This window comes from Epinephelus fuscoguttatus, linkage group LG5 (genome assembly GCF_011397635.1).
Source record: "Epinephelus fuscoguttatus linkage group LG5, E.fuscoguttatus.final_Chr_v1".
Lineage (NCBI taxonomy): Eukaryota > Metazoa > Chordata > Actinopteri > Perciformes > Serranidae > Epinephelus > Epinephelus fuscoguttatus.
The window spans coordinates 9,266,928-9,292,389 of record NC_064756.1 but is presented as its reverse complement, the minus strand read 5'-3'; the positions used below and the strand labels follow the sequence as shown (position 1 = coordinate 9,292,389).

At 41.3% G+C, this 25,462-nt stretch overlaps 1 protein-coding gene across 4 annotated transcripts in view; it reads left to right on the top strand.

Annotated features, from left to right (window-relative positions):
- LOC125888332 (limbic system associated membrane protein) overlaps positions 1–25,462 on the top strand; it is a 639,477-nt gene that overhangs the window by 504,968 nt on the left and 109,047 nt on the right. The gene's annotated exons all lie outside the window — the stretch shown is intronic.

The following is a 25,462-nucleotide window of genomic DNA, read 5'->3' as shown; positions in this document are numbered from 1 at the left end:
GCAGCTGTTGCTCACCGGTGTATCCCTCTGTGCAGGACGTAAACACACTATAGTTCATGTATCAAACCTCTTCTAAAACGACTAAAATGGACTCTCGTTTTTTTTCTAATTAATGTTTAATGTTGTGATATATCACCACCATACTGTGGATATTAAATAAAGTACTCTATTGGTATTGGTAGCACATATAGGGCGCTGGTATCTTAATGTTTTTGACGATACTCAGCCGCAACCTCGACCCTAACCCTACCTTAAAGAGACAGTTCAACTCAAAATCATATCACATAATTTTCCTCTTACCTGTAGTGCCTGTAGTTACCTATTTATCAATCAAATATGTTTTGGTGTGAGTTACAGAGTTGTAGAGATGTCTCCCTTCTCTCCAGTGTAATGGAACTGAATAGCACTCATCCTGTGGTGCTCAAAGCACTGAAATACCCAACAGTAATGTCTGTTTTTACACTGTAGCAATGTTCCTTTTTCTGAAGTAAAAGATTTGAATACTTCTCCCATCACTGTTTCATTTGCCATAACCTTGACCTTTACCTAACCTGAGCCAGGCCACTGTCCAATATTGACATTCTTGTCAGGCATTAGGGTTGGTGTGTAGATAGGTGGTGTGGGGTAAACAAAAATGGAACAGCAAGCAAAAAGGAGGCAAACAAGAGTGGCTCTTCTATTCTTATCGAACTTTTTTTGGCTTTTTTTTTTGGGAACAAACAGGGTCGGCGTGTTCTAAGCCTGGCACTCAGTACTGAAACCCTAATGCTTTAATCTCTTGTATATGTGTGTGTGTGTGTGTGTGTGTGTGTGTGTGTGTGTGAGAGAGAGAGAGAGAGAGAGAGAGATTTCCCCCCAAAAAGGCAGAAGAAAGTCCCACTGTCTTCCCACACTCTTTGTTTGAAATAAGCTTCCCAAGCAAAAAGTCTGATTGATGTCACATACAGAGCCAATTGGAGGGAAAAAACAAAACAGAGAATATGAGAAAGACTTTGATGACTGATTCATGTTAGTTGCTTGATTGTGAAGGCCAGTATATATTTGCCAATCTATACAAGCTTGTATTGTAAGTAATAACAGCTATTTTTGTTTAGCACATTTTTTTATTATTATCATTAAAATTACCCATGAGTTAAAGGGACCAGAAACATATAAAAAACAGTTATCAATAATAACGTGAACTGTTTTTTCCATAAAGGCGTGCTCAGCAGAGCAGAATTAGAATGAAACTATGATGATACTATTTTCATAACAACACAAACACACATTAAAATGTCCACTCATTGGGTTTAACTACGGCTCATTGCACCCTCAAATTGAATCCAAAAGGATAACTAATACTGCTGGCTCATATAAAGACTGCAGCACAATGCAGAAACCATATTGGGCAAACAAACAAATTGCCAAAATTAGAGCGCCGGGAGATTATCAGTTGAATCATGTTTAGAAAATGAGTTTTATGTTAAACGTAAAAAGGTTTAAAAGCAGTTTGCTTGTCCTTAGGCAGGGTGTTAAAAAGTTTAGTATCCACTTGTGTGTTCATATGTTTTTCAGTGTTCGTGTGTGTGTGTGTGTGTGTGTGTGTGCACGCACATGCATATGTCCATGCAAATGTGTTTTGGTGTCCGTAGGCGGGCGGAACATTTGTTTGTTGGCGGCATCTTTCCCCCAAGTCCTGTCTAATGGGGATAAGGGAATGGCCTGTGGCAAGATAGATAGAAGGATGTTGTGTTTATTCCGACGGCTCCACAGGCTACAGCCCCAACATCACAACGAAGAGGAGGGGGGAGCTGGAGGAAAGAAGAGGAATGAGGAATCCACTAGAGAAGAGCAATGATTAAGACAACAAAGGGTAGTGATAGGAAGAGAAAGAGAAGGGGGGATTATTGGGAGGAGAGGGATACGTGATGGAGACGGCAATTGGGAATGACAGAGAGACTTACACTCTGTCAAGAGAGTTTCAGTATTGTTAAAGGATCCTGATATGCATACTTGAAGCCCTGCTATCCACAGTTGGCAGATTCCAGGCCCTTAGAAAGCAAGAACTCCCAAATGTGGCTGTGTGGCTTTAATCTGCATCAGTCAACTCAACTCACTCAGTTTTATTGTTGATGAATGCAAAGCTGCAGCTGCACACACACACACACACACACACACACACACACACACACACACACACAGGCATGGTTATACATCCACATTATGAATGCATTTTTATTACTTGCCAGACTATGCTGAACATTTGCCTCATGGGATGTGGAAATAAAAGTTTGAGGGCAATAGACTCAGGCAAAATCTAAGTGTTTTGGATATCTAAGCAGAGACGAAGACAGCAACAAGAGAGCTGACAAGATGACGAGTGATACTGAGTCTCTTGAAGAAGCAAAAAGACAGTATCTACTCCTGCTGTTTCACTGCAATTAGCTTTAATTGGAACATGTGTTAAGCAAAATTGCCCCAGACATATTTGTGCATTTTAGCTGTCGAAAGGGTGCCTCCACTGAAGCATGGCTTGGCTTCCGGTAACAATGAAAAAGTATGGCTGATTGGGTACGGTCAATATGAGTACATTTCAGTCAGGAACATTTTAGTCAAAGAAAACTTTATTTGTATTCGCAGTATTATATTTCGGGGTCTTGCTCTGCCATGGGGCCTCTCTACCTTTCCTCAGGCCTATGCAGAAAGCCTCTTCTACGCGCCTGTGTGGAAAGCTTGAAGGAAGAGAAAGCACACCTCTACCCTTCCACGTGCAAACAGGGAAAGCCTTAAGGCAGAGAGAGCACACCTCTCTGCCCTTCCATGTGCAAACAGGGAAAGCCTTAAGCCAGAGAGCACATCTCTGCCCTTCCACGTGCAAACAGGGAAAGCCTTAAGCCAGAGAGAGTACACCTCTCTGCCCTTCCATGTGCAAACAGGGAAAGCCTTAAGCCAGAGAGAGCAAACCTATCTGCCCTTCCTTGGCAGGAAAGGAAAGCCGAAGGCAGCTTGCAGAGGAAGCAGCAACACTAGACAGGCCAGAGCAGTTTAAATGGGGTGCCCTGAATAAGATTCACCAATTGCTTGCATAGAAAGGAATCATGTGATCTATCAGCTGATTCCCTTCCATCAATCAGCTGCTCCATCAGTTGATTGGGCTGTTTGAGATCAGTTTTCAATTCAGTGTGAAGTAAAGAATTAAGGAAAAAAAGGCTTTTTTTCATATCAGAGGTTTGCTTCTAAAACTTAGAGTATAAAAGTTAACAGCTAAAATGTAAAGTAAATGAAAAATCCCCATATTTCTCCCAAAAAACTGAAACATTTCTACATAACAGGGCTGTAAAATTATCTCTTCAGCAGTAATGTGTATGGTTTTCGGCAGAGCACCCAGGACCAGAAACTAGAGAATCTGTTTGGGATTTTGAGAGATTTTGTACTGCCAGATATTGCTGTACACAGCAGGCAGTTCTAGCTACAGCCCATCATAATAAAAAACTGCCAAAAAATATTGTACAGTTGTCTGTGCCTTTTGAAATCTGCTTTTAGAGGTCTAAAAATCTCAGCAGTTTGACTTTGAGTTTACTCCTTTTAAAGAAAATTTCCATGTTTGCAGAGATATATGCTGTTTGCTTTTTTTAATCTTCAGGCTTACTTTAGAATGAAAATGGTCTTAAAATTGATTTAAACTGGGATTAAACGGGGCTTAACAAGCTTCATAAATAACTTGCACAACCCCAAACTCGTCCAATTATAGTTTATCATTTGCTTTGTTTTTGCTTCTCTTTAGAAATAAACAGGACTGCTCTATTCATTCTAATTATCTTTGTTCAACTATTGGAACAACACTAAACCTGGACCCTGTACAAAGAAAGATAATTGTGTCATTATCCTCATTTGCCATATTTTACTGTATGCACTTTCTATGCAGTCATGTGGCTAGGACATAAGGGGAACCCTATTTTACACTGCAAAGTCTGATTACAGGTTTTCTGCCTCTTGTGGCTCCAGAGGGAGCTGGACGAAATCTGATAAATTGAGTCAAGTGATGTCACTCGAGTCAGCGTTGAGTCTGAAGACTTCAGGTCTGAAAATAAAAACAAATCTGGGGGTGCTGAGTTATAAAGAAGTGAGCTTACCACACCTCTGCTGCCTGCTTTTCATCTCTGGTGGTTCTTGACCTCCAGCTCCTCCTGTCTCCATGTCTAAGTGTCCTTGGGCAAGACAAGTTGCCAGCACTGTGCATGGCAGCTCTGTCACCATCAGTGTGCGTGTGTGTGTGTGCGTGTGTGTGGGTATATGTGTTTGTTTGTGTGGATGAGGGGCAAATTGCACTGTGCTTTTTCAAGGTAGAAAAGCACTCCATAAGTACAGTCCATTTACCAGCCAGGTTTTGACAAGGAGGAAGAATGTGTGAAATACAAACAAGACAATATCTCTGGTTCTGTTGAATTGATTTTGATCCTTTTTACCAAACCATCCATTGTGAGTCCAACAATGTCATAGCAGTGCAATGCTAAATGGGTAGAGTACTCTTTTTGAATATACATAGTGTGGATGACACATAGTTCATCTCTCTGTGCAACATTTTGATATTGTGCTACCTCTGTCTGTGAGTCTAAAATGAACATAGGTGAGGGCCAAACCAAATAAACCTTTGCATATGTGTGGTTAGTGTTAATAACAGTAGGTATGCAGTGCAAAGCATACCTGTGATACCCCTGTAACTGTAGTGTGACTGGATTCAAAATTTTCAACATATTTTCACTTCCAAACACTTGGTCAGTGGCCCTACACATCAACATATGACGCTTAAGGTACCCCTCCAGCATCAGTTTTGAACCTTGAAGAACGAGGTCTCAATTTATGCTTCTCACATGCATTGTTTCTTTAACCTCTTGCACTCCACCCCCCTTTTGTAGCAAAAACGCCTAAAATGACATACCCAAATTAAAATGACTGTAGCTTCTGAACCGCTCTGACTACATGCATGCATGAGGTCTTGCCAGAAAGAAAACTCTCTGAAGTTTCTTGTGAAAGTATCAGAAACACTCTAGGCGATACAGAGACAGAGTAATGGGCCTCTGAAGTCAGTAAAAAGTTGAAGATTTTGGCTAAAATAAAATAAAAAATGTATTTCAGGATGAATAACTGTCTGTGGATTCATCTGAGCAGGTAAATGATACTATTGGGCTGTAGGCACACTATCAATGAACATTTGTGTCAAATTTGAAGGAGATTGTATGACCATTCTATAGTGTTTTTTCCATGCAAAGATTCAGGCGGAGCTCCAAAAGACAGAGCGTTCACTCCGCTTCAGAACAGTACTATCAGTGATCAAACAACACTCAGCCAGCTTAAAACATTGTACCTTATTGAAATCAGGTGTGATTATGATAGCTGATGTTGTTTATGTCACAGACACACCATAAAATATCACCAAATAAAGCCATATAAAACGTGAAAGTTATGATCCCACTTTCTACGCAGGATATCTCAGCCAAAAATAGTGGTAGGAGTGAGACTCTTATCTTTTATAAAACAGCTACTTGCCTGCTAACAGCTCCACATGAGATCGCGAGTAATCCTTTAACTTTTCCCCTCGAAAAATGGCATGACATGGCTTGTCACCACTCATCGCAATTTTGGACATTGTGTGTTTAGGCTGCTCTGGTGCGAAATCCATTAGAAATAAAAGAAAAACAATGCCGGATTCAGGAAGCCGAGAGCTTTCTGAATCCGGTGATACCAAACATCTCATGGTTTGATGAGATACCATTTAACAGAGGAGGGAGGGACAGCGGACGCTGGCGTCTGAGTGGAGTTAGAGAGGCTAAAATAAACATCTGTTTTCACAAGAAATGTACAGTTTCTGCTAGTTAAATGCATACAGTCTCTTTTCAGAATATACGTTGAACCTTTTTCGTAGGTTTAGACAACACAAGTACATGGTAAGGTTTAAAAAAGAAAGCACATTTTGGCTAAAAATCAGTGTGTTTGTTACTTATATAATTTAATGTCACATGACGTACCTCACTAGACTTGTGTGCTACACAAACAAGCACGTATATTGTTTCTAAAATGACTTGAGAGATTTTTGGTTTCACATGGGAGACAAACAGCTGTCTACCAGATGAAAGTCTGGGGTTTGTTTGACCCATCCACCTGCACTCCCACCCACCCTATATGGACATTCTTGCTCTTTATACTTCAGCAGTGACTTGGAGCATTAAGCATTTTCAACAGATTCTAATTCTGAAATGACTGGTCAGTGGCCCTACACGTCAAAATATGATGCTCCAGGTACCCCTCCCGTATCAATTTTGAACCCTGAAGAATGAGGTCTCACTTTACGCTTGTTACATGCATTGTTTCTTTGAAATAAACTTATGTTTTCGCAGGAAATGTACAGCTTCTGTTGTATAACTGCATAAAGTCTCTTTTCAAATTTATGTAGAACCTTTAGGCAACTTTTTGTTGCCCAAATTTAGGTGTAACAAAAGTGCATGGTTAGGTTTAAAAAAAAACATAGTTTGGCTTAATGCAAGTGTGTTTGTTCTTATGTAATGTATTGTCACATGACATACATCACAAGAGTTGTATGCTACACAAACAAGCATGTTCATATTTCCTAAAATGACTTGAGACTTTTGGTTTCACATGGGAGACGAACAGCGGTCTCCAAGTTTGTTTGACCCATCCACCTTTCTCATTGTTTGTACTACAGCAGTTGCTTGGAGCATCAAAAAATACCATCACTTGGTACATCTCATACCACTACTGAAGGTTACCTCAGTGTGTCGGTATCTGACGCCAAGGGGCCACTGACCCAGTGTATATGACGAGTTGGGAGTGAGACTGTGTGAAATTGTTTCTGGTATTTTGCTTTATTTATTTGGTGTCTTTCTATTTATGTTCTGCTCTGGAATGTCTCTATTTATTCCAGAATCTATGCCTTGTTCATTTTTAACTCAGCCCTGTTGCTGTGAAGACGGCAATTTCCCCATAAGGATTAATAAAGTGGAATCGCTCATCAAACCCTCATGCACATGAAAACATGCATACATTCGCACCCAATTTGGCAGTAGGATCAACACTCTGGAGGCAGAAGTGTAATATACTATAATGTGCTCATTTAAATAATCAGACAAACAAATACACATTAACTCCATTTTATTCCCCAACACCTGTTGCACCTGTGCTTGATTAGAGCCAAGTGGCTTGTAACTCAGTTAAGTTTATAATAATGTGGGGTTAGCTGTTGCTCGTATATCTTGTGTCAAATGCAGATGATGGGCGAGTGAACAGCTGTCGGTGTAGCCCGTATGCCAGGTGTAGGGAGCCAATGCTGCAACACAATCTGTCAGTGCACTTACAGTACGGATATAACACCACAAAAGTATCCATTCATCATCAGCCTGTCATTCATCTCAGCGTGTATCTGTTTGTCATTTATTCTGTCATCTGTTTCTCGGCCCATCCATCTGTTCATCCATCGATACAAACAGGAAAACATCCGTCTGGCCTTTGAAGCTTCTGATCACTTCACTCGTCAACACCCATCCAGCAGCAGAACTTCATTAAAGTTGCTGCATCAATTAGACCAAATATTCTGGCTGCAGTTTGCTCAAATCACACGTCTTACTTGTACAAACAAGCCCCCTGCCACCCCAAAAGGCGTATGGTATACTTGTCAACACTTCCTGTTTAATGATTTTTTTGCATGCATTCAGTCACAGGGAAATCACAAGCATATAGTATTTGGCGCACTTTTGGGAAACATCCTGACATTTTCAAGTTCCTGTCTACGCTGAAAGAATAACAAGCCCCGGAGCACCGAGACACATCACAGCCACGCGCAGACACTTCGATGCGCACAAGCACACACATTTGTCGCAGCAAGACCAGCGAAGCTTGGGATCACCGCTATCCAGGAGCAGGCCTTGGGCGACTCATTCATTTTGGAGACCACCGCAGCTTAACTTCCCTCCCACGTGTCAGAGCAGACAGGAGAATGCAAACATCACTTTATGCCCACTACGTTTGTGCAGGGAGCGCTGCGCGTCTCTCATTGCCCCTGGATGTCTTCTTCTCAGGCATTTAGAGATGTAATTTCTGTCTGGGAAGCTGTTTTGAAAGAAGAAAAAAAGCAACAGCGTTTTTCCCTTTTCTGGCCAGAAGCTGTGTTGTCATCGCTGTAGGATAGACAGGTTTTTACCTTAGCATTGGCAACTGTGAATATGTTGTCTTGTGTGGGTTTGATGAGAGAATAAATATGGTATAATACAAATTCGGTGATGTAACTATGCTGCAATCACGAGACAGCATGGAAATTATGCTGTCACCTATTCTGGGAGGCTACTTCAATTATTGAGTGTCCCCCAAAATATTGTGGGTGTTATGTAGGGTAATGTGGCATTTCCGATTACAGTCATTTATCAATGTCTTTGTTACTGTTAGAACGGACGCATTTAATAGAGCATTTCTGTAATCAAGTTGTTTGGGGGAACATGGTGATATTATTTCATTGTGAGTAATGTGACAATTGGCTGATGTGGTTTAAAATGTGTCTGAAAAGAATTCATTTCACTATCCAGCCCTTACAGCATGACAGCGTCTGTCCTTATGTGCCTCTGTACAGGCTTTTAAAACTGTGTCTGTATACTCTTTCCAATCCAATGGTTTGTGAAAGTACTATTAAATGTGATACCTCAGTGGGACACTCTACACACCTCCACACACACATACGCTCTGACAAGGCACTTCATTAACAGAGGACCTGAATGCCAGATATGTCTAGCTGCTGTGCACTCTGGGTAATAAGCTCTGGACAAAAGCTCTCCTTTTCTTGACTCCAAAGATGCCGCTCACACAGTCACATGCGCACACATACACCACACAGAAATTAGGAATTCAGCTCATGAACGGAAAGTGGAATCCCAGCGCGGAAGGCTGACAGCGGCATCACAACTCAAACTAGTTCAAACGCCAGGGAATGGTCTCCACGTACTAAGAAATGGCGTCTGTGTCGCTTACCTTAGAGAGGCACCCGAGGGATAATTGCCAGGCTGCTTCCACCTCTCTCCCTTTCCACCTCTACCTCTCCATGGGAGAACATTGTTCTTTGTAATTACTTAGGAGGGCAGCAAGTCAGCTTAAAGAGATGTGCTGTCTCTCTCTGTCCCTCCATCCTCCATATCTCATTTTTTCCCCCGCAGTATCCATTATTTTGAGATAAAGACACGGAGCTGAATTCAGAATAAATTGCCATAACCTCAGATAATTAGACTGTGGTAAATATGAATGGGTCGTACTATAGATTACCAACATACAAATGAGACAAGTCACGTTTTAGCCAGATATTAGATAAAATATTCTGTTATATTCTGGTTTATGACGTGGTTCTATAGTGGACCAGCTCATTGTATGGTGGCTTTTGTAACAGCACATTAATTTAATGTTATCATTTCATTAAAGTCTATGAAGTGTGCCTTTTGATGAGGTGCTGACCTCTCTTTTATTGCTCATTTATTAACTGGGTACATTTTAGCTGAGCTGAGGATTTAAAAAATTTGATTTGAATCCTTTTCTCAAGGCAAAGCTCCAGTACAGATTACGCTCCAAGTTGGAACACGGGTCACTCTGAGTGTGTGTGTGTGGAGTGTTGTATTCATGAGCTATGCTGTCAGAAAATCAAACCCATAAAACAAATATTAAGCCAACAGCAGACCACTTTCAAGTCTTGAAATGTTTACATGCGGGGTTCGCACAGCACCTGAATTCACTACTGCGCAACAAGTGTCAGCTAATGGCAGAGCAGCCTGCAGGCAGTCATAAACTTTTCAAATCCAAATGCAGTAAATAAGATAAAGCAGTACAACCCTTGAACACTGTTTAAAAGATCTTAGAGTGAAGAAGAAGAAGCAGCAGTAAATCATTTGTTGCCAAGTCCTTAGCAGCACAGCGGGGAGTGTGTTTTAAAGCAGGCGGACAGTCGCAGTAAATATTTATTAAGAGCCTGGTTTTGCTTCTGCTCGGGCCTCTGTGAAATGTTCCATGTGTTTCTCAGAATACAGATCCATCTGAAGACTTTAAAAGGTAGACGGTATCCGGTATTGTACCATTGTTACTTAAAAAAGAAAGCAATCATAATGTTCTTTTTATAAAGGAGGTTTTTATGGAGCCTGATGAGTGCCTGTGTATTTTTGATTGTGTAACGTAATTTCATACAGCAGTGCTTTGTAGCATTGTAGCAAGTAGATCTCTTATGAATGAATGCCATTGTGCAATAGCAAAAATGCATGTTGAGTGAATTATAAAGTTGCTGGGAATGCTTTTTTTTACTGCCAACATTTGTTTAGCAGAATATTAAGTATCAGCAGTTGGCAGCTAAATTTTGGTTGCTCTTTTAGCAAATTCATGCACAGCACTGTAGAACGCTCTGTAGAGGGTCTCCTAAAAACATTAAAACCTGTTAAAAATAGGTAATAGATTTCTTTCCCATTACAGGTAGACCAGAGCTGTGTACACGGCTCTGCAGTAGAAAGGTAGCCAACATGTTCTCATCCTAGGTCGTCACATATCGCTGCTTTGTCTGTGGCCTTTCACATATACGTATTACGTGCTATCCCTCTGTGTCTGCTGTTGATGTTCTCGGACGGCCACCGATGCCGGAATGTCAAAAAAAAGGCACATGGTTAGGTTTAGGCAACAAAGGTACATGGTAAGGGTTAGAATAAACTATCATAGTTTGGCTCTACATTATTACAGGAAGTCAACACCAGGCTCCTGGGTGAAAGTCTGGGTTTTTTTGGACCAATCCACCACAAATAGGGGCTTTCCAGCTGCTTATATTACATTGCTACTGTCAGCATTTCAACCTGCCGCCATTCAGCGGTGTGTCATATCGCCGGAACAGGTGCCATCTGGCCGGGTTATGAATTGACACCACCCATGCACATATCATAGTGCTGCAAAAGGGGCCTTCTGTGTCATAACACTGTGAAAGGTTACGTCTGGCCTGTTAGAACCTGACATCATCCAACAACGAATCATACCGCTGTGACAGGTGCCATCTGGCAACGTTATGAGCTGAAATTGCCTGTCCACATATCATACTGCCATGAAGGATGCCCTACTGGCCGAACTGCAACATATTATAGCACCGTGACAGGTGACGTCCAGCCACGTTACAAACTGACTCCGCCCAGTTGCATATTGTACCATCGCAAAAGGTGGCTTTTGGCGTTGGGTGTCTTGTGGAATGTTAACGGGTTAGAGTAGTCTTTGCCTTTCTGTTTTGTTGTTTGTTTGCTTGTTTTTTCTGGTGTGTCATGTTTTACATCATGGATGCACTGAAAAGTAGGGTATTAAAAAGTAGAAAGTAGCATTGAGGCCAGTAAAAATGTTGCTGTGGTTACTTCTTTTACTTATTCAATCTCTCTCTCAAATTCGGTGCCGACAAAATTGAGGTGATGTTCGAGAGGGACGGAGACGGACGGTGTTTTGTGGCAGCTCATCATTGTATTGCATCAGCAAAGAGACTTGAAATTTGCTTGGGTCAATAAATACCTGTGACTACTGCAGAGTCATTTGTCCTGGGAGTGAATACCGATTGTTTGCTTTCCCATTGAATACAAAAGTCAGAAGTTAGTGGGTGTTAGTGGGTTTTTTGTCCAGTGGGAAAGGCCTTTAAGACAGTAACCTTGGGTAAACCCTGCCCATTCACCATTCTGATATCCTCTTCATTACGTTTCACACGCTGGGCTGACATTGAACATTACCATTGAAGGGAAACTGAATAGTTGCACCCACCTTGTGAAGGACCTGCCATCTTTTTAGGATTCGATGCTGTCATTTTAATTGGCCTGTCAGTGTGACATCTACAGCATTGATTCAAGATGGAATCTCCATCCTATGTTAAATAGATGAATAAATGAATGGATAAGTGTGCTGATTGTAGCAAAACAATGCCAAGTTCAACTTTTCTTCTCAGTCCATTCCTGACAAACAAGTATCAACTAGTTTCATCGCACATCTCAATAAACCATCCTGGCTCCCACTCTCTGTCAAATTGGACATCATTACCAGAGTGTCACACAAAAATAGTTGTTTTTGATCACACAGTTTTTTTTTTTCTAACTTCCCACCTTCAAAGAAAAAACACCTGTCGACTCTGACTTTAGATATATTTCTCTTTAATGAAGGGACCAACTGACAGTGTTTGGGAGGAGGTTACAACCATCAGTCGGTGTCCCAGACTGACAGATCCGTACTTCTGACTCTCAGTGACGCCCTGGCAGGGTGCCACACAGCCAAAGCCTGGGCTGGCAGACAACATTAAAGCTGAACCTACACACCCGCAGTCACATCAGAAGACACCTCGAGCCTACACTATATTGATTGAGGATCAACACTTGAGATGAGAACCTTCGGGTTGCTCATAATCAGTGTTTGGCTGGCCTTGATGTTGCTGTGATCAAAATAGTGAGAAGTTGAATATCACGAGTTTTATTTGAACAGCTGTGAGCAGTATCTTTGAGATGTCTCCCTGTCTTTAAAGAAAAAGTCCCCCCTTAAACTCTATTCTTATTCCCATGGATCACTGAGCAAACATGATGTCACTCCCAGACTTTTGGGCGCAATTACAATGAAACTTGATGGAGGAAACATGCATCACGCTTTCTCTTATATTCATATATATATCTTTTCTTTATCTTTTCTCTTCTCTTAAATGGACAGTTGCCCACTCACTTCAAAATATCCAAAGTATCTCTTAAATATATACAGCCTTAAACTAACCTTTAACCAAGAGCCGACCTGTATTGGTTGCTGAAAGTTATTAAATATATGATCAAATGCTGTCCAGTAACCCAAGTGAAGCTACATTTCCTCACATGTTTAGTGCAAGAGCTTCAAACATTATTCCCCAAGGTTGCTGAAAGCCATTCTGAGAAATGCAGAATGTATAAACTATGAAAAATTGATAAAAGAGTAACAGTGAAACTGTATGTGAGGGTTTTCTTTATGTTGAGCAGTCACTACAGATCATTAGCTTGGTTTTCATCCTGTAAGGCTTCTGCATCTTGAGCTGGCGAAGTAAATAAATGCCTGTTTCATCTCTAATCCCAGTAAGGTCAAGAAAATTATGTGGGTCTGAAAGAAAAGTGTATGAAAACCGCTAATTACAAATGTCAGTTATTACCGCTGCAAGACTTCAAGTGTGCAATTAGTAAATTAACTGAGGCAGATAAATACATCTTTTTCTGCATGCAAATACGAGGAAAGGTGTCCATGAAAACCATCTCTCCTCAGCGATGACATTAATATACAGAAAAAAACTTAAAAGCATAATTATTCTCCGGCAAGTTCTTGGGTATAGTTTTCTGTGATTATTAAGCAGTGTGTAATCATGATGGATAATGGAGATAATGATATTCTCGGAAATTGTACATCACGCTGAACATAAAAATATGTATATCTTGTCTATGTGTTTATATCTGATTGAGTTATGACTCAGAGAAGGAGTGGGTTTTTTGATGCAAATTGGTAATCAGGCAATAATCCTTTTAAGTACCTCCATGAGCTGTGCGACACAGTCACTGCTGCAGTCGCAACTGCCGTTGGCGAGCAGGCCAAATCACTGGGCCAAATGTGGTAACACTCTACAATACAGTGGACAAAAATGTGACTAGTTACCAAGAAACAAGTGAGGAATGAATCAGGGACAACTATGGTACATCACGACAGACAACTTTTCAAACCCTGACCACCTGCAAAAGTTTCTAAGTGGTATTATTTTTGGCACCGCTGTCACAGAGACAACTGGATGGCGTTTCATTTTTCTCAGAGCCTTGCAAATAATCACATTAATATCAATGTTTAAGTTAGAACTATCAACACACTCACTTTGAAGCATTTACACACAGCAATTAACAAAGGTTCTATACGAAAATGGCAGAAAAAACCTTGTCTTAATATCAACCACAACAAACTAAACTGAAACTAAAACTCTTGTTGTCGTCTCGTTAACACAGCAGCTCCAATGTCATGACTTAGGTGAGACAAAATAAATTAGTATAAGAATGATACAAACAAATTTGTAATGCAATAGACAGGCAAACTTATTCACAACAATGTGGCCATACTAACATACATTGATACTCTTCACTGGGGATAGCGGGGATAACGGGGGTTGTGCAGTAGTTGACACACTTCCTTTGTGCCAAAACTGAGGCTTCTTTTTCCTGTGAGATTGAACCCATAGACCAGGGGTAGGCAACTTGCGGCTCAGGAGCCACATGAGGCTCTTTAGCCCCCCTTCAGTGGCTCCCTATGGCTTTGACAAAATGGAAATTTTCATTTCTCGTTGGAGCTGTGTCTGTATTCTTCCTTTTTCCAATGGTATAAATGTGTAGCTGAGTAAAAGAAATATATATAAATAAATAAAAGTTTTAACATCTTCTCAAGTATGGCATACGTCTACGGCCTTGCGCCTTTTCCTGAAATTTGCCAAAGCTCAATGGCCATCGCTAAGCTTGAGTTTCCTCGATGAGGCTAGCTATTGATTGATAGTAAAGGTTGCTGACCCCTGCCATAGACTGTATAAAATGATTGGACATAACTACCACGATGTCACCCATTGGTTAGTGGACATGCGTTTTAAAGCTCCAAATTCAGAATTTGGCTATTGCCATCCTGGGGTTTTGGAGCCAGAAGTGACCATATTTGGATGAGAGCCTGAAGCTCTTAAGAAGCACAAGATGGATATGAATGCCTGATAGACAGCCTGTCACTCAAAGTGGCCCACCCTTATTTTTGCATTACTTGAGACCTTAATGAAGTGTTCATTCCCAGTACAGGTGTCATGAACATGGAAATTAGCTTTGTACTAGGCTTTAAACAAATTTATTTCGGCTGTAAATGGCATTTTAATATGCAGGGGTCTATGGGGGTTGACTCACTTCTTGAGCCAGCCTCAAGTGGCCATTAGAGGAACTGCATGTTTTGGCACGTCCACATTGGCTTCAATATTCAGCCCTGGAGGTTAACACATACAGAATTGCATAGTGAAAGCAAGAGTTTATAGGGAATTAATTTTAACTTATACTATAGCCATTATGTTGTCTAATCAACATTTACTTCATAATGATAACTTAAAGTAAAATTTGTCTAGTTCCACTGTTAAAAAAAAAAAGTAGGTAGTGATTTGCAAGTTTATAAATATCTGTAAATCGAAATAACAAGCACTTTCTTCACAGCTGGTTCTATTTTTTCTTTACATTGACATGGAAAATCAATTGTCCTAGTTGTGATTAAGAAAAGAACCAGGTCATTGAGCCTTTAGAAGTGTAATTGCTTCCAGGACAATGCAGTGGCATAGAGAAGTTCCTATTCACTTCCACCATTCACACTGTCACAGTCAGTCTTAAAGCTGTGATCTCACAATCAAAGGTTGCTCCTATAACAGAAATGCACGCCTGAAAGAGGTCCATTCTGAACAATAATGTTCTGTTAACATTAAGGTCGGATAGAAATTGAATGAATAATGCATAGTTATCAGAAAAGTCAGGTACACTGAAGAATTGAGTGGGGAAAAATGTGAGTTTAGTTTGCTGCCCAGACCCGGCACAGCGTAATTTAAAGGCAGCCAAAAGCGAGAGCAAGCAAAAGATTAATTGCTGCTATAATGTTCGCTTCATGTGAGATGCATATGTAGTAGCAGCAGAGCATGAGCACTGAGGATGACATCTTAACTAGCCCACTCTATTGGTGATGGTAAAGAACAACGTACGAATGCTTCATTTGATTTTAAACTGCTCTGCCTTATTGAATGCAAATTATTGAAAGAAGTCGTGATCAGAAACCAAATACAATCTTTATTTTGGTGTTTATTGCTCCCTAAGAAGCATAAGTCAAAGCAAGTTAGAAGTTTGAGACCTGAAAACAAAACCACAGAGTCAGACACCAACAACAGAGAGTTCACAGGTGCAGCACTCGCCATGTGACCGAGCTGCTACCCCCATTCTGTCAGTCTGAGGTGAGATTTTATGTCAGAATGCATCATCACTGACTGGGTAATGTCACCATGTCTTGTTGTGTATGGCCAGGTAACAAACAGTATATAATTTTTCCGTGATAAAACCTTCAGTGTTCTTGGTTGTTTCTATGCCCTACTTTACCCAAATGACAGAGATATTTCCTTCCGCCTCAAAAATGCAGTAGCATAATCCATGTAGGAGATGCTCAACAAGTCTGTAGATTAAATGATGAAATATGCTGTTTGTCTCTGACCTCTAAAGGGACACATGGAATTGTACTCTGATCCAATGCCCCCATCAGCAGGACATCATCATTTGTCTGTGCCTTCCAAAACAATAACAAAATCACAGTTTGAAAAATAAATCTGTTTAATGATAAGACAATATGTTTAAAGAAATACTTCACACACAAAATGATCATTCAGTTACTCACCCTGTGTTGTTAAATTCATGAAGAAAATGTTTTTCTCACATGCCTCAACTGTGAACGAATTAATCCCAAAGGAGAGAAAATCGTTGGTGAATTGGAGCATAGGGGGCTGCAAAACTACACCAAAGCAGCTAGTTACAAACTCTCACACAACACATGCAGCATAATCCAGTCTCGTTTATCCAGTCATATGCTCAGTACTTCCCAATGCATTTCACTAAAATCTGACTGATTGAATACGTCCTCATAAACCAGAGGTTGTCAGCCTTTACTGTTAAAAGAGCAATTATTGGCTAAAAAAAAGGAAAAAAAAATCTCTCTGTAGCCGCAAAACATATTTGAATAAAGGTAGCAGCCTATTAAGTCTAAATTAGCCCATCAACGTTACAAATAGGTCTAAATGAGCATTCATTAATATGATTTACTACAAGGAGGCTACTCTGCAGTGAGCTGTTTATAATTACTACAAGTACTTTAACTTTGCAGCGCTGGTGGTGAAAGCAAATGAATCTGTCCACACACTGTTTAATCCTTTAATTTCCTCCAAGACTTTTTCCTTTTTTGAAATTTGGAATCCATATCTAGACTCCAGAATAGCCACTGTAACTGAAGTTCAGCAAGGGTTAGTAGTAGCAAGTAGCGGCGCTAGAAGTGTGTGCTTCTGAACACAAGCAGTTGCCCCAATTCGAGGTGAGAGTTTGTAATCTGATCTTTTGATATAGTTTTGCCTTCTTCTCCAGTTCATCAAGAACTTTCCTCTGTTTTTCGATTCTTCATTCACCATGCAGGCATTTAAGAACAACACTAAGAGTAACTGATATACAAATCATCATTCTGTGGGTGAAGTATTCCTCTCAGGATTGGTTTGGTTCAGTGCAGTCAATTCCTACACATTCTGTGACAGACAGAGATCGGTTTTGCTGAGGCCCTGCACATTTTCTCTTTACGACCCGAAGGCCCATCATATTCATTTATTACCCCTCATTACCTAAAGTGATTACTTTAAGTGTGAACTACTGACTATATCTGCAAGTTGGTCTTGATGAAGTTAGTGCACAGTAATTGTAGAGATGTTGGCATCGGAGCAAAAAGTTGACATATTCGATAATGGTGAGATGAATCAGCGAATTGGCGTGGCATCTGCAGTAAAGTGGGCACTGTGTCAGACTGTTGTGGTGAAGAGAGAGCTGAGCCAGAAGGCAAAGTTTTCAATTTTCTGGTCCATCTACGTCCCAACCCTCACCTGTGGTCATGAGCTCTGGGTAGTGACCGAAAGAATGACTCCAGGGATACAAGTGGCCGAAATGAGTTTCCTCAGAAGGGTGGCTGGGCTCAACCTTAGAGACAGGGTAAGGAAGTTGGACATCCAGTGGCAGCTTGGACTACAACCCCTGCTCGTTTGCGTCGAAAGGGGTCAGTTGCCGCGGTTCAAGCATCTGATCAGGATGCCTCCTGGGCGCCTCCCGTGAGAGGTGTTCCGGGCACGTCCCACATGGTAGGAGACCCCGGGGCAGACCCAGAACACACTGGAGGGATTATATATCTCGCCTGGCCTGGGAACACTTTGGGAGGAGCTGGAAAGCGTTGCTGGGGAGAGGGATGTCTGGAACACTTTGCTCAGCCCGCTGCCCGCACGACCTTGCTTCAGATAAGCTGTTCAAAATGAATGGACGGATGGATATTTGATAACGTAGTGATTGATAAGGAGAATAACTGGAAAAAGTCCAATGCAATTTGAAAAAAAGACATATATTACGCATGATTTTCCTTAAAAACCAATGTATAGCCTCGCACTATACAGAAGTAATCCCATTCAGTTACCACTTATGAACCACTACAAGTGTGTTGCAGTGTATTCTTTCTGCCTCTGCCTATATTTTCTTTCTTTTTCTTCTTATTTTCACTGTTCAGAAAGTTAGGCATGTACATCCACAGCGTTCTGGGGAGGTCGGGGCTTCGTGAAAAGGTAGCAACCAGGTGCCAGACTGTAAGCAGCAGGCATCCAAGAGACACAGCGCTGAAAGAAAAAGAGTGGCGAGTATGTTTACTTACAGTAACCGACAATCCTGCATAGTATACCTTTAAAGAAATAATGAAATAGTATGTGTTTTAATGCCTTTTGATGATCCTGGCTGCCTTATTTGAAACAATACATTCCACTCCACACTTGCAAGTCTCGTACTGTACTGCACATAGATGAATATATTAAAATTTAACATCCACAACAAGTTTTATGAACAAACTGCACAGCTGCTATTAGGCTTACAGTTCTCTGTCTCTCTCTGAAGCTTGATTTAGTTTCTGATCTGAAGGCCTCATGAATTTTTGTAACAGTGGAGAGAGGAAGACAGCAGAGTCTGACTGTAGCTCTCTTTCAAGTGTTGAGGTGCTTCATGTACTGTAGGAAAGAAAAAATAGACTTGATGAAAAAAAAAAAACAACAACACAGGCTTAGCCTCTCGTATTCTCTTTGCTGCCAGAGTGGACAGAGCGAGGAGGCCAACAGCCAGAGGCGTTTCCAGATGTGAGCATAGAGTCCGGCTGTTTAGAGAAGCTGATACTTTGATGACTTATTCGTTAAAATGCTCCCTGTCTTCAGCGACAGTATTTGCTCAACTCAGAGAGATATATCGACATATAAAGCTCTGCTCTCTAATTGTGATAATTAGATTGAAATTCAGACTGCTACCTGAGGACATGGTTTACATTATTTATATACTACCTGTGTTTTAGTTGTTTGTTTGTCAGGGTGGTTTAATATACTGCCAGACCAGGTTAGAGAATGTGCCCCTTCTGCTGGCTGTAGTCAACTATTTCCTGCGGCGTTGGATGCATTTCTGACTTGCCCGATCTGATTTGGCCATTAGCTGGCTGCCAGCACCAACTGCAGTGAATTCCCTTTGAAATTCTTTTCATAGAGTGCTTGAGTTGATCCGCTGCCGTGCAAACAGTTTATTGAGTCCAAAACTACGAGGCCATGCCAGACAAAAGGATTGATGTTTGGCTGGTCGTGTATCTTAGCCGCCGTGTCTCTGAGCAACAAAACACTCTAACAAGGCAGTCAGACGCAACATTGTGCCAGCAAGTGTCAAACCCCCGGTAACTGATCATGACCTCTTAGTAAACACAGCCAGCCAGAGGGGCATGATCTTAATTTGTGTTTGTTTGTGGTCCATATGTTACCAGCTTATATTTCACACTGCATTTGTCTGTAGTTGTTCCTCGGTGTTGGATGGATTTGATGCTACCTCTCTATAGAGAAGCATATGAAAACACTCATTAAGCACTAAGCATGTGGGATATCATTAGTGGAGTTGAACAGATTGGAAGCAAAGGCCTTTTTTCGCTGAAGACATTTTGACACGGCACAGCAGGGAAGAGGTCTGTATAATGAAATGAATGATTGCTAAATTCCATTTAACTGCTTCAGTTTCAAGGTCCAGGTGTAGTGCATAAATAATCAGTATAGCCACTGTGACATCACCCATTGGTTGGACTGTTGCTTTAAAGCCTCAGGTTTGACATTTTGGCAGTTGACCACATTTGGAAGAGCCTGAGAACAATCAGGCCTGAAATGCCTAATTTCACAGCAGCTTTTTTTTTTTTTTTTTTTTTTTTTGCAATGAAATTGTGGGGGCAAGTGAAAATTGAAAAATTAGTTGCAATGCTGACTTGGATTTGGAGCCTATTATTATGAGTGTTCCCAACAGAAATTTGGTAAGGGCTGTGCAGCTGACTGTTTGTGCCATTTGCCGCAGCACTGATTGTTCGTCTTTTTGAGCCACTCTCCACCTGTCCTCTCTTAAGCTAACACAGCAGCAGAGATCAACATCCAACTGATGTCCAGCCATTAAACAGCCTCAGCAATCTCTGACACCCTCTGATGTTCACTGACACTAAAGTGGCCAGTCTCTAATGTTAAACCTATTATGATAAAATTGTAAGGTCCATCAGAATTCATACAGATCGCAACATCACCACATCCTGGAGGGGCTGACTATCAGCAAACAGCCTGTCTCTTGATGCACCCATGCCATTAATTATACTTAACTTTAAGCCTTAATAAAATTCAAGACATGAAAAGTCCTCCAGTTACCTAGAGACCAAATCATTTTCTGTACCAGGCTCTAAACATGTTAATTTCTGCTGTGAATTTGGGCATTTTTACATGGATGTCTATGGGGATTGACTTGCTTTTGGAGTCAGCCTCAGGTGGCCATTTTAGGATGTTTTGGCACTTCTGTGTTGGCTTCATTTTTCAGTCCCTGAGGTTGCCGCTTGATGCTAAATTACTGTCGCAGGACTTGCAAGGACGCTCAAATTAATGAAGCCATTGTTGATGTTATTAACATTAGTAAGACGCTCAGTCACAAGTCAAAGAATACCATACACGACTCAATCTTTCATCAGAAGCTGATTGAGAAAATAGGTTTTCAGGGCCTTTAACACCTTAAAGTAGCATGATGGGACACAGTCAGTACACACACACACAAACACACACACACAGTGACAGCTCTCTCCCGGTCCACAGCCGCAGGTCAGAGGAAATGCTAATGAGGCAACATTGCTGTCAAATTAAATCTTAATAATGGCCATTTTCTTCAACCAGAAACAATAACAAAAGTTTGAAACACATTTGACTTTTTAGTTTGCTAGCTTAAGTAAGGACGGCACATCAAAACACAGGTCTACAACAAATAAAGAGGAAATGCAATCGATAAGAAAGGCTTATTTATCTGATCTTATCTTTAAAACTTCTATTAACCCCTGCACAGTTCAGTTTGGAGAAATTTCTCCCAAATAAAACAGCATTACACTTTGGCTCAGCTACACAAGCAAGTTTTTGGTCCCAGGAAGTCTTAATCTGACCCTGAAGCCTGGTATGAACTGTGCTGCTTCTACCAAAATACCAGCAAACTGGCTCAAGGAAAAGCCTCATAAATCAAAAGTGTTTCGTGAAATGAAGTCCTATTCACATCTCAGACAGAGCTACTTCATCACAGAGGAGTTTTTCCTTTGAAACAATACACCTCGAAAAGTTGATTGTGTTTAGTTGGCTCTCCTTTCACCTCTCTGCGGCACTCTGAGAAGTACTGCATGCAGATCTACGCACTGACAGCTCCTTGTGTTTGCGGTAAAAATAACAGTATATGTTTTTTTCAGGCATGAAGTCCTTGCTCCTCTCCGACAGTTAGAACCGAAGTCGAAGCAGAGCACTGTCCAAGTGATTAACGACTCGCATGCTCGCACATTCTGACACAGTCTGGTTGTGATGGAGGATGAGCTTCACCCTCGATCAGATACATCACAGACATTTTAAGTTATGTGAAGTTCACCTTAAATCGTTCGGTCCCCTCACTTCAATGCAGATTAGCATCCCACGTTGCAAGGTTATCACCGCTTGCACACATACATACTAATAAACACATATATAAGAGCTACTGGAACATTTGCAAGCTGCCTTTTACATGCAAATATACTGTATAAACACTCATCATATCCTGCTGTTACACCGCCTCTGCAATCGGTCTTCCTCCCCTGAACCATTTCTCTCCGTCCCTCTGTCCGTCACACACACACAAACGCACACGCATTTCTGTCACTGGCTGATACTCAACACGATAAACTTGACACAGTCATTTAAAAGAAACATCAATGCATAAACAGCTTACGCACCGAAATGAACCGTCCTTTTCACAATCTCTCGACAGCATGCTGTGAATTCAGCTCTTTTTTTTACGGACAACATATTGCTCTATGATTACTTTCATAGCCATTAATGTAAAACCAGCATGCGTCTGCAGTCATAACTAGCGTCTATTCAACACTGATGGCATAATACTGTGGCTACATAAATGTTGAAAATAATATGCCTTTTAATTTGGGTTTTTTTTTTTTGCTCTTTTGTATGGCTTTGTAGTCATAGCAACTGAGGATAACAGAAAACAAACATGTTCTAAATGGTTTGAGTGTTTGGTCTTTCTTTTTTTAAAGATGCAACTGTCAATAACAAAATAACTTAGGCAAATACCTCCGGGGGTCACAGTTTGGTATCCACCTCTCTGCAGTCACATTTCAAACACGCCTTTGACAATCTGAGAACCCAAGAAGTCACCGCTCCAGCTTTAGGTCATGCACAGATGTAGCAAGGCTCCAGATGCCTGTGGCTGAAAAGACTGCCTCCGTCTTGTTTGTTTGTTTCCTCAGGATTAAATTCGATCATCTGTCAGCGGTTGTGTAGCTATAGAAACTTTCCTAAAGTTCATCTCCAGTTGTCTTAGATGAGTGAGCAGGTAATCAAAACGTCAAACTCCTCAGTATGCCCTGGGAGCACAGCTTGTTAGATGCAGTTCTTAAATGTGTGTGTGTCTGTATGTGTGTGAGGGTGTGTTTGCGTGCGTGTGTGTGTGTGAGGGTGGCCATGCAGCTGCTAGAGTCAGTGGTGTGTGGATGTGACCTTTTTTTGCATTTGAAGTTGCAGCCACACATTTGGGTTAATGCATGTATGAATGGGTGTGCGTGCGCTGTATGCACTTCTCAAGTGTGTTCATCAATTTAGTAGTAGTATATGTTTCCGAGACCCACTGGTTCCTTGCTCTGTGTGTCCTGAGTGGGTGCAAGGAGACAGGACTTGGCTCTGATTCGCTATCTTTCCCCCCACAAACCGTTTAGCTTTAAGGACTTTTCCCTCTGACTGAACAAAGTTCTTATGGAAGGCGACAAGAGCATGTGGCTGGCACAAAGTGATTTCCCGTTTTACTGTCACTTTAAAGTGATATGCTACATGTCGCACAGTCAATTCCCCACTACCTGTGACAGATAGAAATTGGCCGGGCTGAGGCCCCGCAAAATGGGTTTTCCAGTTGATGTGAGCGAGAGCACCGGAGCAAGTGACTTGGAGGAGAATCAAAATCAGTTGGAGTTTAGATTGCTTCAAACAGTAATGGTGGTCTGGTAGCTTGTTGGTACATACTGTTAAAGTGTGTGGCGATGCTATCGGTGGATGCAGGTGATGTTACAGACCTGAAGAGATAAGTTCATTATCTCCTCGCTGTCCATGATAACCTCTTCCATCCACCAGGCTGACAAACTGTGTGTCTGTGGTTTGACCCTGATAGAGAAGGTAGACTGGAGAGGTTGTGGGTGTTTCTGGCATGAGTTGTGTATTTTTACTCCTTGTGTATGTTCGGTGATCGTCAGAAAGTTTTTGAGTAGGAACTGTTCTATAACAGGGGACTGTTGTGAAAATTCCTGGTGGTTTAAGAGGTGTTCCAGTGCCCGGGACTTGACAGATGGTAGCAGAAAATCATTGCTTTTATATATGATTTTGAAGCTCAGACACAGAACATAAACAAACATCAGTGCTTTGAGCAGGAGCATTTTTTATGTTCTCGTTTCTTACATTTTAATCTGTTATAAAGCTGTTTTGGGGGGCATTTGGAGGCAGTGGAAACAAGTTCTAAATACTGACATTTCATCACTTTTTAAGTTTATATGGTGAGCTTTATTTACTCTCTTCTACTCTGGTTTTGGTTTCACCAGCTCCAGGGAAATATCTGGCTTTCTAGCTGCTGAGTTCTCCTCTATGTTCATATTCTCTGACTGTCTCTATTTGCCATTTGGTGCTGAGCAGGTGGTGCTCAGTGTTTTTTTTTTTTTTTTTTATTTACAGCTTTTTAAACTGAAAACCGCTGCCTGCTGCAGCCAAATGTGAAGCTATGAGAATGCTGACAGTTAACCAAAACGGTGAAGTTATGAGCTGAACAGATAAACAATGAGCTGAATAAAGCTTGGTAAAACTGCCAACACTTTCTCACCTCATTCAGCTACAGCAGCTTGGTCAGTGTTCCTTTGCTGAACACTGTGTTGCTTCAGGTAACCCTCTAGTGTTGGTTTTGGATAGTGAGTGCTTCAAGTTAAGGTCATTACATGCATTTTGTCTTTTCAAAATAAACTGTGCCCACTGGAACCTAGGTTTCATTACCAAAACTACTTACGGTTTAGGCAACAACAATACTTGGTTAGGTTTAGAAAAAGATCATGGTTAGGGTTGAATTAAATATGTTTGTTACACAGCTTAACTTACCAAAGCATTAACAAGTAGGGTCATGTGGCACATGTGACTTATGTCATGTGAAGTTAACCGAACACAAAGAGTCTTCTGTTGAAAGCCCTGTGTTTGTCCTACCTATCCACCACCCCCTGTCCAACTTGGTCTCACTCCGAAGTCATCGAAAACCACCACTTGGTCAGTGAATTCAGGTGTCAGACACCAACGAAAAAAGCTGTCCTTTGGCTAACATGATATGCACCCAGTAGCTGTTATTGTTGAAATGGCGCTCACAGGCACCAGGAGGAAATGCAGTGGGACAACAATGAATGAGGGTGGGTGGGAGAGGTGGTGGATGTGTCCAACACCCACTGACTTTTCTTCGCTTCCTGTAAGATTGTGAAGCCAAACCCTGGTCTTTTTTCGTAAACTCAACCACGTGCGAGTGTTGGAACAAAACATAACCACTTGCGTTAGTTGTTGAAGGACAAGTAAAACGTCCATTTGAGGTGGTGTACTAATGTAGTGCATGCATGTTGAAAGAGACTGTATGCAAACTGTACACTTCCTGTGAAAATGGAAACTTCTTTTGAAAAACGGACAATGCATGTGCATTCCACAACATCTACAACCAAGCACCCAGGGTACCTCGCATGTCATATGTGACCAAACACTGATATGTGACGAGGTTGGGGTGAGAATGCGTTGCCCTGTCCTGCCCTGCTCAGGCCTTTATGCTACGTCATTGCCATGGATGGGTTTACATTGGAGGCAGTTGAAAGCCTGTTGCATCTCAGACACTTACGGGTGCCTCGTGCTTCAGAATCAGGTGTTGACGGCCACTAGCCATACTGCTGTGTTTGACACCCTGGGAATAAGAACGAGCTGCCCCTGCTCACATCTGTGTGGATAACTTTGATCAAAAACACACAACCAATAAAATGTTCGATATGATGGATTACACGTCAA